The sequence below is a fragment of the Electrophorus electricus genome, chromosome 10 (assembly GCF_041902795.1).
Source record: "Electrophorus electricus isolate QZ-2024a chromosome 10, ASM4190279v1, whole genome shotgun sequence".
NCBI classification, from domain to species: domain Eukaryota; kingdom Metazoa; phylum Chordata; class Actinopteri; order Gymnotiformes; family Gymnotidae; genus Electrophorus; species Electrophorus electricus.
In genome coordinates, this window is record NC_137506.1 from 13431874 (window position 1) to 13448489 (window position 16616).

Here is a 16616-nt window from a genome sequence, read left to right on the forward strand (position 1 = left end):
CCAGAACATGCTTCTCCACACACACACACACACAGGGGCACACATACAGGTGCGCACATATACACAGATACACATTCTGTTTAATTTCTTCACATCTGCAGACTAGAGTAAGCTGAGGATATAGTGTTAAATCAGGTACTACATAAACAGTATATAGTATATATACAGAGGATATTGTGTTAAACCAGGTACTACATACAGAGTATATAGTATATAAACAGAGTATATAGTTTTACCAGATGATCGTGCTGATCTTTGATCTCCTGGTTCTTTATCTCCAGAGCCACTTTCAGACTCATAATGTCCTCCTCTATGGGCTGGTATAACACACACACACACACACACACACACACACACACACACACGCACACACACGTGCACACGCGCACACGCACACACACACGAATCATCACTAGAGCCAGTACAATGGAAAGGTGGGAATGTGTACTGAATGTGTACTGCTGCTATAAGTGAAAGGTGGAGGTACTGGTGGATGTGTACTGACACTATAAGGGATCTCTACCTGCAGTGACAGTCTGAGCTTCTCAAGTTCTTCCTCCAGAGATTTCTTCTCCTGTTCACAGGCCATTTTCATATCTGCCAGAGCAAGTATCATTACTGCTGGATATATATATATATATATATATATATATATATATATATATATATATATATATATATATATATATATATATATATATATATATATATATATATATATATATATATATATAACACAGATTCTATATACCACATAATTCCTACAGGATCTATAAAATATAATATATATAGTACTATACATATATTAGTATAACTTTTATTGGAGCCTAAAGGCTAACATTCATTATTAGTTATGTTAGTATTATTGCATTTTCATAGTACTTACTCTTGATGGACCTGTTATGCTCCTCCTCCTCCTGCTGTTTCTGCAGGAGCTCTGTCTCCTCCTGCTGCTTGTGTTTTAGCATCTCCTGAAGAACCTGCAGCTCCTTCTGCTTCTGCCACCTAAACTCTTTCAGCTGCTCCAACAAACTGTTATCCAACTCCTCCTTCTCACACCGCAAACACTCCAATCGGGCCACAGGCCCCACTATTGACACAGAACCACACACACACACACACACACACACACACACACACACACACACACACACACACACACACACACACACACACACAGACAAACAGAAAGACAGACAGACATATGAAATTAGAAAGCCATATAGTGTAGAAATAGATTGATGTTATTCAGGGACCTCATTTTTAAAACTTTGTGGATTCCTAAGTGAAAGTGTGTGTATTCTGCACAAATAACAGGAAATGGCATATACCCCCCAAAAAATTAGATTTCTAAAGCCTCGACTATGAATTATTGGGAGATAGAGGCGACAATGCAGCGCTAAAGACAAAAAAGGAATTTTAACCACAGGTATGAGTGGCAGCAGCAGCAACCGCAGGTGTGAGTGGCATTATATTTACATTTACCCTCCACATCCTTTGTGTCTGTGTATTCGTCCTCGATGCGTCCAGCACACCATCTCCAGAAACGCCTCATTTTTCCTCTGTCCTCTTCAGTGTCTTTCCACAGACTGATCTGTAAAGGTGTTGATGGGATTCCCCTCACGTGTGACATTGGGCCACAGGACATATGGGGTTCTAAAGTTCCAAGAGTGTAGATGAGTTGTTTTTCTTTGAATTTCCTAATTTCATTGCTGCCATAGCAACAACTGGCAATGCAAACAGATGTGTCATTAATGCAGTGACTCTACCTCAACCTGGATTGATTAACCATGTACGGCTCACCGGAGACTGTGATACATATAACATCCCAAAGTGTACTTAATTCTGAGCAAAATCTAACTAGCCTCATTACTGCTGAACTATGAGGGGCCATTTAGGGAGAAATCAGGGAAACACTACTTGTACATACATATGAAACATTTTCACATAAATAGCCTACTACTTACATTTGTGTATAATAATTTAAACGTGCATATATACGCACTTGCCCACTCAATCTCTGGTGCGTAAACATAGAGTTGCACTATGCTTATGTTGGTATGGGGGTGTCTGTGTGTATATAACAATTTTCAGTGCGCCCGGAAGTCATTTCATTGTAATTTCAAGGCAGATATTTCACATGTGTACAGTGCGTATAATAGACAGAGGAAGACTGTTGAACTATTAATATTAGGACAGTTATTGACATTTGTGTAATAAGTAGTGCTTGTCTTAATGACAAATGTAACTGTTTTCCCATATAGAATTGTGTGCTTTATATTGTTTGGAAGAACTTTTTCGTCTCATTTAGAAATATGTGGACTAAGTGCTCAGATTGTCTTATTTATTATGCTCAGTCTCACCATTTTTGGCAGATTTCACCACGTTATTACGAACGTGGATACGTTATCTTCTAATTATAAGCAGTGTGAGCTGTGAAGCTAAGCGAAGCACATGTGCAGAATTTCTAACAATAGCCTGTTTTGTATAGCCTGGCTAACTGACCAATCAGTGAAATTAAATGTGGTTGCTGAGCTTGTTGCAGCTGGGTCAATTTAATTTGATTTCATTGTGTTTCATTTTAAACTCAGCTGCGTGCCATGAGACACAAGTTAATCTGAGCATTTTTTGTTTTAACGCCGACTTAACCTAGCCATGTTTTAAAGTTATCTTGAAATAATTGAGGTTCATCGCTAGAGGGCGCTGTTCATTTTTTTTCTTTTCTTTTTTTTGTATTATTGATCAGGAAAAAACTAAAATAGATGAGGTGGACGTTTTCTATGTATCATATGGAATTTGAGTATATGAGTGAATGTTACTATGTAAATGTAATAGAATTTGTGGATAAGATTATTATGAGATTATTTATAATCAAACGACTACACTATACAACCAAATCTTCCTTTTATTTACATATACAGATATTTATATTTTATTTACAGGGCAGCTCCTCATTGGTTCGGCTCAGAAGCTTCTTTCGATGTCCTCTTTGTCCAGGTACTCCTGCAGAATTTGTAGATAAGATTATTATGAGATTATTTATAATCAAACGACTACACTATACAACCACATCTTCCTTTTATTTACATATTATACAGATATTTATATTTTATTTACAGGGCAGCTCCTCATTGGTTTGGCTCAGAAGCTTCTTTCGATGTCCTCTTTGTCCAGGTACTCCTGCAGAATTTGTAGATAAGATTATTATGAGATTATTTATAATCAAACGACTACACTATACAACCACATCTTCCTTTTATTTACATATTATACAGATATTTATATTTTCTTTACAGGGCAGCTCCTCATTGGTTCGGCTCAGAAGCTTCTTTTCGATGTCCTCTTTGTCCAGGTACTTCTGCAGGTTAGGCATCTTCTCTGCCAACCGCCTGAGGGTAGAAAAGACGTGGTGTGAAGCGTAGCCTGCTGTTAAAGGCTACAGATATAGTACATCTGTGAGGCTAACAGCGCTTATTATATGAAGCCTTATAGAGGTCATATGGAATTATCTCATTCGATCAACCCTAATGTAACCCTTACAAACTTTCATGAACTCATTTGAATAACACTTCCATAGCCCTTAAGAACTTTCTTAAAATGTTTTAGGATGTTTTGAACAGATTATCTCTTAAAGGTTAAATCCCTTGCAGGTCTTAGTCCTGCTCATCCCACATGCTGATGTGTGAGTAAAACAGTGCATAGGTGTAGAGACCTGGACTTGGCGAGATGCAAGCCTATCCTCGCATTTTGGGGCTATTCTGTTACTAGAGGACCTGAACACGCTTCTCCAACAGCACGTTCTTCTGGGCCTGATGACAACGCACACACACATGCACACGCACACACACGGGCACACATACAGACATACAGATACTGTTTAATTTCTTCACATCTGTAGATACACTAGCATAAGTTGATATATATGTTTATGAGTTTGATTATGAGCTGATTTCAACTTGACACGTAAAGAGTATATAGTATACATAGAGAGCGCATTGTTTTACCAGATTGAGTGCTACAGATTCTTGTGATGAAAGGTGTCAAACCCAGCCATATGAAGAAAACAAGTACTAGGTTAGTCCCTTAAAGGTTTAAAGGAGTCTCCCTTAAAGGTCTTAGTCCTGCTAACACCACATGCTGATGTGTGAGTGAAACAGTGCAGAGGTGTAGAGACCTGGACTTGGCGACATGCAGGTCTTTCCTGGCAATTAGTGCTGCATTCTGCTGCAGGAGAACCAGAACATGCTTCTCCACACACACACACACAGGGGCACACATACAGGTGCGCACATATACACAGATACACATTCTGTTTAATTTCTTCACATCTGCAGACTAGAGTAAGCTGAGGATATAGTGTTAAATCAGGTACTACATAAACAGTATATAGTATATATACAGAGGATATTGTGTTAAACCAGGTACTACATACAGAGTATATAGTATATAAACAGAGTATATAGTTTTACCAGATGATCGTGCTGATCTTTGATCTCCTGGTTCTTTATCTCCAGAGCCACTTTCAGACTCATAATGTCCTCCTCTTGGGGCTGGTATAACACACACACACACACACACACACACACACGCACACACACGTGCACACGCGCACACGCACACACACGAATCATCACTAGAGCCAGTACAATGGAAAGGTGGGAATGTGTACTGAATGTGTACTGCTGCTATAAGTGAAAGGTGGAGGTACTGGTGGATGTGTACTGACACTATAAGGGATCTCTACCTGCAGTGACAGTCTGAGCTTCTCAAGTTCTTCCTCCAGAGATTTCTTCTCCTGTTCACAGGCCATTTTCATATCTGCCAGAGCAAGTATCATTACTGCTGGATATATATATATATATATATATATATATATATATATATATATATATATATATATATATATATATATATATATAACACAGATTCTATATACCACATAATTCCTACAGGATCTATAAAATATAATATATATAGTACTATACATATATTAGTATAACTTTTATTGGAGCCTAAAGGCTAACATTCATTATTAGTTATGTTAGTATTATTGCATTTTCATAGTACTTACTCTTGATGGACCTGTTATGCTCCTCCTCCTCCTGCTGTTTCTGCAGGAGCTCTGTCTCCTCCTGCTGCTTGTGTTTTAGCATCTCCTGAAGAACCTGCAGCTCCTTCTGCTTCTGCCACCTAAACTCTTTCAGCTGCTCCAACAAACTGTTCTCCAACTCCTCCTTCTCACACCGCAAACACTCCAATCGGGCCACAGGCCCCACTATTGACACAGAACCACACACACACACACACACACACACACACACACACACACACACACACACACACACACACACACACACAGACAAACAGAAAGACAGACAGACATATGAAATTAGAAAGCCATATAGTGTAGAAATAGATTTATGTTATTCAGGGACCTCATTTATAACACTTTGTGGATTCCTAAGTGAAAGTGTGTGTATTCTGCACAAATAACAGGAAATGGCATATACCCCCCCAAAAATTAGATTTCTAAAGCCTCGACTATGAATTATTGGGAGATAGAGGCGACAATGCAGCGCTAAAGACAAAAAAGGAATTTTAACCACAGGTATGAGTGGCAGCAGCAGCAACCGCAGGTGTGACTGGCATTATATTTACATTTACCCTCCACATCCTTTGTGTCTGTGTATTCGTCCTCGATGCGTCCAGCACACCATCTCCAGAAACGCCTCATTTTTCCTCTGTCCTCTTCAGTGTCTTTCCACAGACTGATCTGTAGAGGTGTTGATGGGATTCCCCTCACGTGTGACATTGGGCCACAGGACATATGGGGTTCTAAAGTTCCAAGAGTGTAGATGAGTTGTTTTTCTTTGAATTTCCTAATTTCATTGCTGCCATAGCAACAACTGGCAATGCAAACAGATGTGTCATTAATGCAGTGACTCTACCTCAACCTGGATTGATTAACCATGTACGGCTCACCGGAGACTGTGATACATATAACATCCCAAAGTGTACTTAATTCTGAGCAAAATCTAACTAGCCTCATTACTGCTGAACTATGAGGGGCCATTTAGGGAGAAATCAGGGAAACACTACTTGTACATACATATGAAAGATTTTCACATAAATAGCCTACTACTTACATTTGTGTATAATAATTTAAACGTGCATATATACGCACTTGCCCACTCAATCTCTGGTGCGTAAACATAGAGTTGCACTATGCTTATGTTGGTATGGGGGTGTCTGTGTGTATATAACAATTTTCAGTGCGCCCGGAAGTCATTTCATTGTAATTTCAAGGCAGATATTTCACGTGTACAGTGCGTATAATAGACAGAGGAAGACTGTTGAACTATTAATATTAGGACAGTTATTGACATTTGTGTAATAAGTAGTGCTTGTCTTAATGACAAATGTAACTGTTTTCCCATATAGAATTGTGTGCTTTATATTGTTTGGAAGAACTTTTTCGTCTCATTTAGAAATATGTGGACTAAGTGCTCAGATTGTCTTATTTATTATGCTCAGTCTCACCATTTTTGGCAGATTTCACCACGTTATTACGAACGTGGATACGTTATCTTCTAATTATAAGCAGTGTGAGCTGTGAAGCTAAGCGAAGCACATGTGCAGATTTTCTAACAATAGCCTGTTTTGTATAGCCTGGCTAACTGACCAATCAGTGAAATTAAATGTGGTTGCTGAGCTTGTTGCAACTGGGTCAATTTAATTTGTTTTCATTGTGTTTCATTTTAAACTCAGCTGCGTGCCATGAGACACAAGTTAATCTGAGCATTTTTTGTTTTAACGCCGACTTAACCTAGCCATGTTTTAAAGTTATCTTGAAATAATTGAGGTTCATCGCTAGAGGGCGCTGTTCATTTTTTTTCTTTTCTTTTTTTTGTATTATTGAACAGGAAAAAACTAAAATAGATGAGGTGGACGTTTTCTATGTATCATATGGAATTTGAGTATATGAGTGAATGTTACTATGTAAATGTAATAGAATTTGTGGATAAGATTATTATGAGATTATTTATAATCAAACGACTACACTATACAACCAAATCTTCCTTTTATTTACATATACAGATATTTATATTTTATTTACAGGGCAGCTCCTCATTGGTTCGGCTCAGAAGCTTCTTTCGATGTCCTCTTTGTCCAGGTACTCCTGCAGAATTTGTAGATAAGATTATTATGAGATTATTTATAATCAAACGACTACACTATACAACCACATCTTCCTTTTATTTACATATTATACAGATATTTATATTTTATTTACAGGGCAGCTCCTCATTGGTTTGGCTCAGAAGCTTCTTTCGATGTCCTCTTTGTCCAGGTACTCCTGCAGAATTTGTAGATAAGATTATTATGAGATTATTTATAATCAAACGACTACACTATACAACCACATCTTCCTTTTATTTACATATTATACAGATATTTATATTTTCTTTACAGGGCAGCTCCTCATTGGTTCGGCTCAGAAGCTTCTTTTCGATGTCCTCTTTGTCCAGGTACTTCTGCAGGTTAGGCATCTCCTCTGCCAACCGCCTGAGGGTAGAAGAGACGTGGTGTGAAGCGTAGCCTGCTGTTAAAGGCTACAGATATAGTACATCTGTGAGGCTAACAGCGCTTATTATATGAAGCCTTATAGAGGTCATATGGAATTATCTCATTCGATCAACCCTAATGTAACCCTTACAAACTTTCATGAACTCATTTGAATAACACTTCCATAGCCCTTAAGAACTTTCTTAAAATGTTTTAGGATGTTCTGAACAGATTATCTCTTAAAGGTTAAATCCCTTGCAGGTCTTAGTCCTGCTCATCCCACATGCTGATGTGTGAGTAAAACAGTGCATAGGTGTAGAGACCTGGACTTGGCGAGATGCAGGCCTATCCTCGCATTTTGGTGCTATTCTGTTACTAGAGGACCTGAACACGCTTCTCCAACAGCACGTTCTTCTGGGCCTGATGACAACGCACACACACATGCACACGCACACACACGGGCACACATACAGACATACAGATACTGTTTAATTTCTTCACATCTGTAGATACACTAGCATAAGTTGATATATATGTTTATGAGTTTGATTATGAGCTGATTTCAACTTGACACGTAAAGAGTATATAGTATACATAGAGAGCGCATTGTTTTACCAGATTGAGTGCTACAGATTCTTGTGATGAAAGGTGTCAAACCCAGCCATATGAAGAAAACAAGTACTAGGTTAGTCCCTTAAAGGTTTAAAGGAGTCTCCCTTAAAGGTCTTAGTCCTGCTAACACCACATGCTGATGTGTGAGTGAAACAGTGCAGAGGTGTAGAGACCTGGACTTGGCGACATGCAGGTCTTTCCTGGCAATTAGTTGCGCATTCTGCTGCAGGAGAACCAGAACATGCTTCTCCACACACACACACACAGGGGCACACATACAGGTGCGCACATATACACAGATACACATTCTGTTTAATTTCTTCACATCTGCAGACTACAGTAAGCTGAGGATATAGTGTTAAATCAGGTACTACATAAACAGTATATAGTATATATACAGAGGATATTGTGTTAAACCAGGTACTACATACAGAGTATATAGTATATAAACAGAGTATATAGTTTTACCAGATGATCGTGCTGATCTTTGATCTCCTGGTTCTTTATCTCCAGAGCCACTTTCAGACTCATAATGTCCTCCTCTATGGGCTGGTATAACACACACACACACACACACACACACACACACACGCACACACACGCACACACACGTGCACACGCGCACACGCACACACACGAATCATCACTAGAGCCAGTACAATGGAAAGGTGGGAATGTGTACTGAATGTGTACTGCTGCTATAAGTGAAAGGTGGAGGTACTGATGGATGTGTACTGACACTATAAGGGATCTCTACCTGCAGTGACAGTCTGAGCTTCTCAAGTTCTTCCTCCAGAGATTTCTTCTCCTGTTCACAGGCCATTTTCATATCTGCCAGAGCAAGTATCATTACTGCTGGATATATATATATATAGAACACAGATTCTATATACCACATAATTCCTACAGGATCTATAAAATATAATATATATAGTACTATACATATATTAGTATCACTTTTATTGGAGCCTAAAGGCTAACATTCATTATTAGTTATGTTAGTATTATTGCATTTTCATAGTACTTACTCTTGATGGACCTGTTATGCTCCTCCTCCTCCTGCTGTTTCTGCAGGAGCTCTGTCTCCTCCTGCTGCTTGTGTTTTAGCATCTCCTGAAGAACCTGCAGCTCCTTCTGCTTCTGCCACCTGAACTCCTTCAGCTGCTCCAACAAACTGTTCTCCAACTCCTCCTTCTCACACCGCAAACACTCCAATCGGGCCACAGGCCCCACTACTGACACAGAACCACACACACACACACACACACAGACAAACAGAAAGACAGACAGACATATGAAATTAGAAAGCCATATAGTGTAGAAATAGATTTATGTTATTCAGGGACCTCATTTATAACACTTTGTGGATTCCTAAGTGAAAGTGTGTGTATTCTGCACAAATAACAGGAAATGGCATATACCCCCCCAAAAATTAGATTTCTAAAGCCTCGACTATGAATTATTGGGAGATAGAGGCGACAATGCAGCGCTAAAGACAAAAAAGGAATTTTAACCACAGGTATGAGTGGCAGCAGCAGCAACCGCAGGTGTGACTGGCATTATATTTACATTTACCCTCCACATCCTTTGTGTCTGTGTATTCGTCCTCGATGCGTCCAGCACACCATCTCCAGAAACGCCTCATTTTTCCTCTGTCCTCTTCAGTGTCTTTCCACAGACTGATCTGTAGAGGTGTTGATGGGATTCCCCTCACGTGTGACATTGGGCCACAGGACATATGGGGTTCTAAAGTTCCAAGAGTGTAGATGAGTTGTTTTTCTTTGAATTTCCTAATTTCATTGCTGCCATAGCAACAACTGGCAATGCAAACAGATGTGTCATTAATGCAGTGACTCTACCTCAACCTGGATTGATTAACCATGTACGGCTCACCGGAGACTGTGATACATATAACATCCCAAAGTGTACTTAATTCTGAGCAAAATCTAACTAGCCTCATTACTGCTGAACTATGAGGGGCCATTTAGGGAGAAATCAGGGAAACACTACTTGTACATACATATGAAAGATTTTCACATAAATAGCCTACTACTTACATTTGTGTATAATAATTTAAACGTGCATATATACGCACTTGCCCACTCAATCTCTGGTGCGTAAACATAGAGTTGCACTATGCTTATGTTGGTATGGGGGTGTCTGTGTGTATATAACAATTTTCAGTGCGCCCGGAAGTCATTTCATTGTAATTTCAAGGCAGATATTTCACGTGTACAGTGCGTATAATAGACAGAGGAAGACTGTTGAACTATTAATATTAGGACAGTTATTGACATTTGTGTAATAAGTAGTGCTTGTCTTAATGACAAATGTAACTGTTTTCCCATATAGAATTGTGTGCTTTATATTGTTTGGAAGAACTTTTTCGTCTCATTTAGAAATATGTGGACTAAGTGCTCAGATTGTCTTATTTATTATGCTCAGTCTCACCATTTTTGGCAGATTTCACCACGTTATTACGAACGTGGATACGTTATCTTCTAATTATAAGCAGTGTGAGCTGTGAAGCTAAGCGAAGCACATGTGCAGATTTTCTAACAATAGCCTGTTTTGTATAGCCTGGCTAACTGACCAATCAGTGAAATTAAATGTGGTTGCTGAGCTTGTTGCAGCTGGGTCAATTTAATTTGTTTTCATTGTGTTTCATTTTAAACTCAGCTGCGTGCCATGAGACACAAGTTAATCTGAGCATTTTTTGTTTTAACGCCGACTTAACCTAGCCATGTTTTAAAGTTATCTTGAAATAATTGAGGTTCATCGCTAGAGGGCGCTGTTCATTTTTTTTCTTTTCTTTTTTTTGTATTATTGAACAGGAAAAAACTAAAATAGATGAGGTGGACGTTTTCTATGTATCATATGGAATTTGAGTATATGAGTGAATGTTACTATGTAAATGTAATAGAATTTGTGGATAAGATTATTATGAGATTATTTATAATCAAACGACTACACTATACAACCAAATCTTCCTTTTATTTACATATACAGATATTTATATTTTATTTACAGGGCAGCTCCTCATTGGTTCGGCTCAGAAGCTTCTTTCGATGTCCTCTTTGTCCAGGTACTCCTGCAGAATTTGTAGATAAGATTATTATGAGATTATTTATAATCAAACGACTACACTATACAACCACATCTTCCTTTTATTTACATATTATACAGATATTTATATTTTATTTACAGGGCAGCTCCTCATTGGTTTGGCTCAGAAGCTTCTTTCGATGTCCTCTTTGTCCAGGTACTCCTGCAGAATTTGTAGATAAGATTATTATGAGATTATTTATAATCAAACGACTACACTATACAACCACATCTTCCTTTTATTTACATATTATACAGATATTTATATTTTCTTTACAGGGCAGCTCCTCATTGGTTCGGCTCAGAAGCTTCTTTTCGATGTCCTCTTTGTCCAGGTACTTCTGCAGGTTAGGCATCTCCTCTGCCAACCGCCTGAGGGTAGAAGAGACGTGGTGTGAAGCGTAGCCTGCTGTTAAAGGCTACAGATATAGTACATCTGTGAGGCTAACAGCGCTTATTATATGAAGCCTTATAGAGGTCATATGGAATTATCTCATTCGATCAACCCTAATGTAACCCTTACAAACTTTCATGAACTCATTTGAATAACACTTCCATAGCCCTTAAGAACTTTCTTAAAATGTTTTAGGATGTTCTGAACAGATTATCTCTTAAAGGTTAAATCCCTTGCAGGTCTTAGTCCTGCTCATCCCACATGCTGATGTGTGAGTAAAACAGTGCATAGGTGTAGAGACCTGGACTTGGCGAGATGCAGGCCTATCCTCGCATTTTGGTGCTATTCTGTTACTAGAGGACCTGAACACGCTTCTCCAACAGCACGTTCTTCTGGGCCTGATGACAACGCACACACACATGCACACGCACACACACGGGCACACATACAGACATACAGATACTGTTTAATTTCTTCACATCTGTAGATACACTAGCATAAGTTGATATATATGTTTATGAGTTTGATTATGAGCTGATTTCAACTTGACACGTAAAGAGTATATAGTATACATAGAGAGCGCATTGTTTTACCAGATTGAGTGCTACAGATTCTTGTGATGAAAGGTGTCAAACCCAGCCATATGAAGAAAACAAGTACTAGGTTAGTCCCTTAAAGGTTTAAAGGAGTCTCCCTTAAAGGTCTTAGTCCTGCTAACACCACATGCTGATGTGTGAGTGAAACAGTGCAGAGGTGTAGAGACCTGGACTTGGCGACATGCAGGTCTTTCCTGGCAATTAGTTGCGCATTCTGCTGCAGGAGAACCAGAACATGCTTCTCCACACACACACACACAGGGGCACACATACAGGTGCGCACATATACACAGATACACATTCTGTTTAATTTCTTCACATCTGCAGACTACAGTAAGCTGAGGATATAGTGTTAAATCAGGTACTACATAAACAGTATATAGTATATATACAGAGGATATTGTGTTAAACCAGGTACTACATACAGAGTATATAGTATATAAACAGAGTATATAGTTTTACCAGATGATCGTGCTGATCTTTGATCTCCTGGTTCTTTATCTCCAGAGCCACTTTCAGACTCATAATGTCCTCCTCTATGGGCTGGTATAACACACACACACACACACACACACACACACACACGCACACACACGCACACACACGTGCACACGCGCACACGCACACACACGAATCATCACTAGAGCCAGTACAATGGAAAGGTGGGAATGTGTACTGAATGTGTACTGCTGCTATAAGTGAAAGGTGGAGGTACTGATGGATGTGTACTGACACTATAAGGGATCTCTACCTGCAGTGACAGTCTGAGCTTCTCAAGTTCTTCCTCCAGAGATTTCTTCTCCTGTTCACAGGCCATTTTCATATCTGCCAGAGCAAGTATCATTACTGCTGGATATATATATATATAGAACACAGATTCTATATACCACATAATTCCTACAGGATCTATAAAATATAATATATATAGTACTATACATATATTAGTATCACTTTTATTGGAGCCTAAAGGCTAACATTCATTATTAGTTATGTTAGTATTATTGCATTTTCATAGTACTTACTCTTGATGGACCTGTTATGCTCCTCCTCCTCCTGCTGTTTCTGCAGGAGCTCTGTCTCCTCCTGCTGCTTGTGTTTTAGCATCTCCTGAAGAACCTGCAGCTCCTTCTGCTTCTGCCACCTGAACTCCTTCAGCTGCTCCAACAAACTGTTCTCCAACTCCTCCTTCTCACACCGCAAACACTCCAATCGGGCCACAGGCCCCACTACTGACACAGAACCACACACACACACACACACACAGACAAACAGAAAGACAGACAGACATATGAAATTAGAAAGCCATATAGTGTAGAAATAGATTTATGTTATTCAGGGACCTCATTTATAACACTTTGTGGATTCCTAAGTGAAAGTGTGTGTATTCTGCACAAATAACAGGAAATGGCATATACCCCCCCAAAAATTAGATTTCTAAAGCCTCGACTATGAATTATTGGGAGATAGAGGCGACAATGCAGCGCTAAAGACAAAAAAGGAATTTTAACCACAGGTATGAGTGGCAGCAGCAGCAACCGCAGGTGTGACTGGCATTATATTTACATTTACCCTCCACATCCTTTGTGTCTGTGTATTCGTCCTCGATGCGTCCAGCACACCATCTCCAGAAACGCCTCATTTTTCCTCTGTCCTCTTCAGTGTCTTTCCACAGACTGATCTGTAGAGGTGTTGATGGGATTCCCCTCACGTGTGACATTGGGCCACAGGACATATGGGGTTCTAAAGTTCCAAGAGTGTAGATGAGTTGTTTTTCTTTGAATTTCCTAATTTCATTGCTGCCATAGCAACAACTGGCAATGCAAACAGATGTGTCATTAATGCAGTGACTCTACCTCAACCTGGATTGATTAACCATGTACGGCTCACCGGAGACTGTGATACATATAACATCCCAAAGTGTACTTAATTCTGAGCAAAATCTAACTAGCCTCATTACTGCTGAACTATGAGGGGCCATTTAGGGAGAAATCAGGGAAACACTACTTGTACATACATATGAAAGATTTTCACATAAATAGCCTACTACTTACATTTGTGTATAATAATTTAAACGTGCATATATACGCACTTGCCCACTCAATCTCTGGTGCGTAAACATAGAGTTGCACTATGCTTATGTTGGTATGGGGGTGTCTGTGTGTATATAACAATTTTCAGTGCGCCCGGAAGTCATTTCATTGTAATTTCAAGGCAGATATTTCACGTGTACAGTGCGTATAATAGACAGAGGAAGACTGTTGAACTATTAATATTAGGACAGTTATTGACATTTGTGTAATAAGTAGTGCTTGTCTTAATGACAAATGTAACTGTTTTCCCATATAGAATTGTGTGCTTTATATTGTTTGGAAGAACTTTTTCGTCTCATTTAGAAATATGTGGACTAAGTGCTCAGATTGTCTTATTTATTATGCTCAGTCTCACCATTTTTGGCAGATTTCACCACGTTATTACGAACGTGGATACGTTATCTTCTAATTATAAGCAGTGTGAGCTGTGAAGCTAAGCGAAGCACATGTGCAGATTTTCTAACAATAGCCTGTTTTGTATAGCCTGGCTAACTGACCAATCAGTGAAATTAAATGTGGTTGCTGAGCTTGTTGCAGCTGGGTCAATTTAATTTGTTTTCATTGTGTTTCATTTTAAACTCAGCTGCGTGCCATGAGACACAAGTTAATCTGAGCATTTTTTGTTTTAACGCCGACTTAACCTAGCCATGTTTTAAAGTTATCTTGAAATAATTGAGGTTCATCGCTAGAGGGCGCTGTTCATTTTTTTTCTTTTCTTTTTTTTGTATTATTGAACAGGAAAAAACTAAAATAGATGAGGTGGACGTTTTCTATGTATCATATGGAATTTGAGTATATGAGTGAATGTTACTATGTAAATGTAATAGAATTTGTGGATAAGATTATTATGAGATTATTTATAATCAAACGACTACACTATACAACCAAATCTTCCTTTTATTTACATATACAGATATTTATATTTTATTTACAGGGCAGCTCCTCATTGGTTCGGCTCAGAAGCTTCTTTCGATGTCCTCTTTGTCCAGGTACTCCTGCAGAATTTGTAGATAAGATTATTATGAGATTATTTATAATCAAACGACTACACTATACAACCACATCTTCCTTTTATTTACATATTATACAGATATTTATATTTTATTTACAGGGCAGCTCCTCATTGGTTTGGCTCAGAAGCTTCTTTCGATGTCCTCTTTGTCCAGGTACTCCTGCAGAATTTGTAGATAAGATTATTATGAGATTATTTATAATCAAACGACTACACTATACAACCACATCTTCCTTTTATTTACATATTATACAGATATTTATATTTTCTTTACAGGGCAGCTCCTCATTGGTTCGGCTCAGAAGCTTCTTTTCGATGTCCTCTTTGTCCAGGTACTTCTGCAGGTTAGGCATCTCCTCTGCCAACCGCCTGAGGGTAGAAGAGACGTGGTGTGAAGCGTAGCCTGCTGTTAAAGGCTACAGATATAGTACATCTGTGAGGCTAACAGCGCTTATTATATGAAGCCTTATAGAGGTCATATGGAATTATCTCATTCGATCAACCCTAATGTAACCCTTACAAACTTTCATGAACTCATTTGAATAACACTTCCATAGCCCTTAAGAACTTTCTTAAAATGTTTTAGGATGTTCTGAACAGATTATCTCTTAAAGGTTAAATCCCTTGCAGGTCTTAGTCCTGCTCATCCCACATGCTGATGTGTGAGTAAAACAGTGCATAGGTGTAGAGACCTGGACTTGGCGAGATGCAGGCCTATCCTCGCATTTTGGTGCTATTCTGTTACTAGAGGACCTGAACACGCTTCTCCAACAGCACGTTCTTCTGGGCCTGATGACAACGCACACACACATGCACACGCACACACACGGGCACACATACAGACATACAGATACTGTTTAATTTCTTCACATCTGTAGATACACTAGCATAAGTTGATATATATGTTTATGAGTTTGATTATGAGCTGATTTCAACTTGACACGTAAAGAGTATATAGTATACATAGAGAGCGCATTGTTTTACCAGATTGAGTGCTACAGATTCTTGTGATGAAAGGTGTCAAACCCAGCCATATGAAGAAAACAAGTACTAGGTTAGTCCCTTAAAGGTTTAAAGGAGTCTCCCTTAAAGGTCTTAGTCCTGCTAACACCACATGCTGATGTGTGAGTGAAACAGTGCAGAGGTGTAGAGACCTGGACTTGGCGACATGCAGGTCTTTCCTGGCAATTAGTTGCGCATTCTGCTGCAGGAGAACCAGAACATGCTTCTCCACACACACA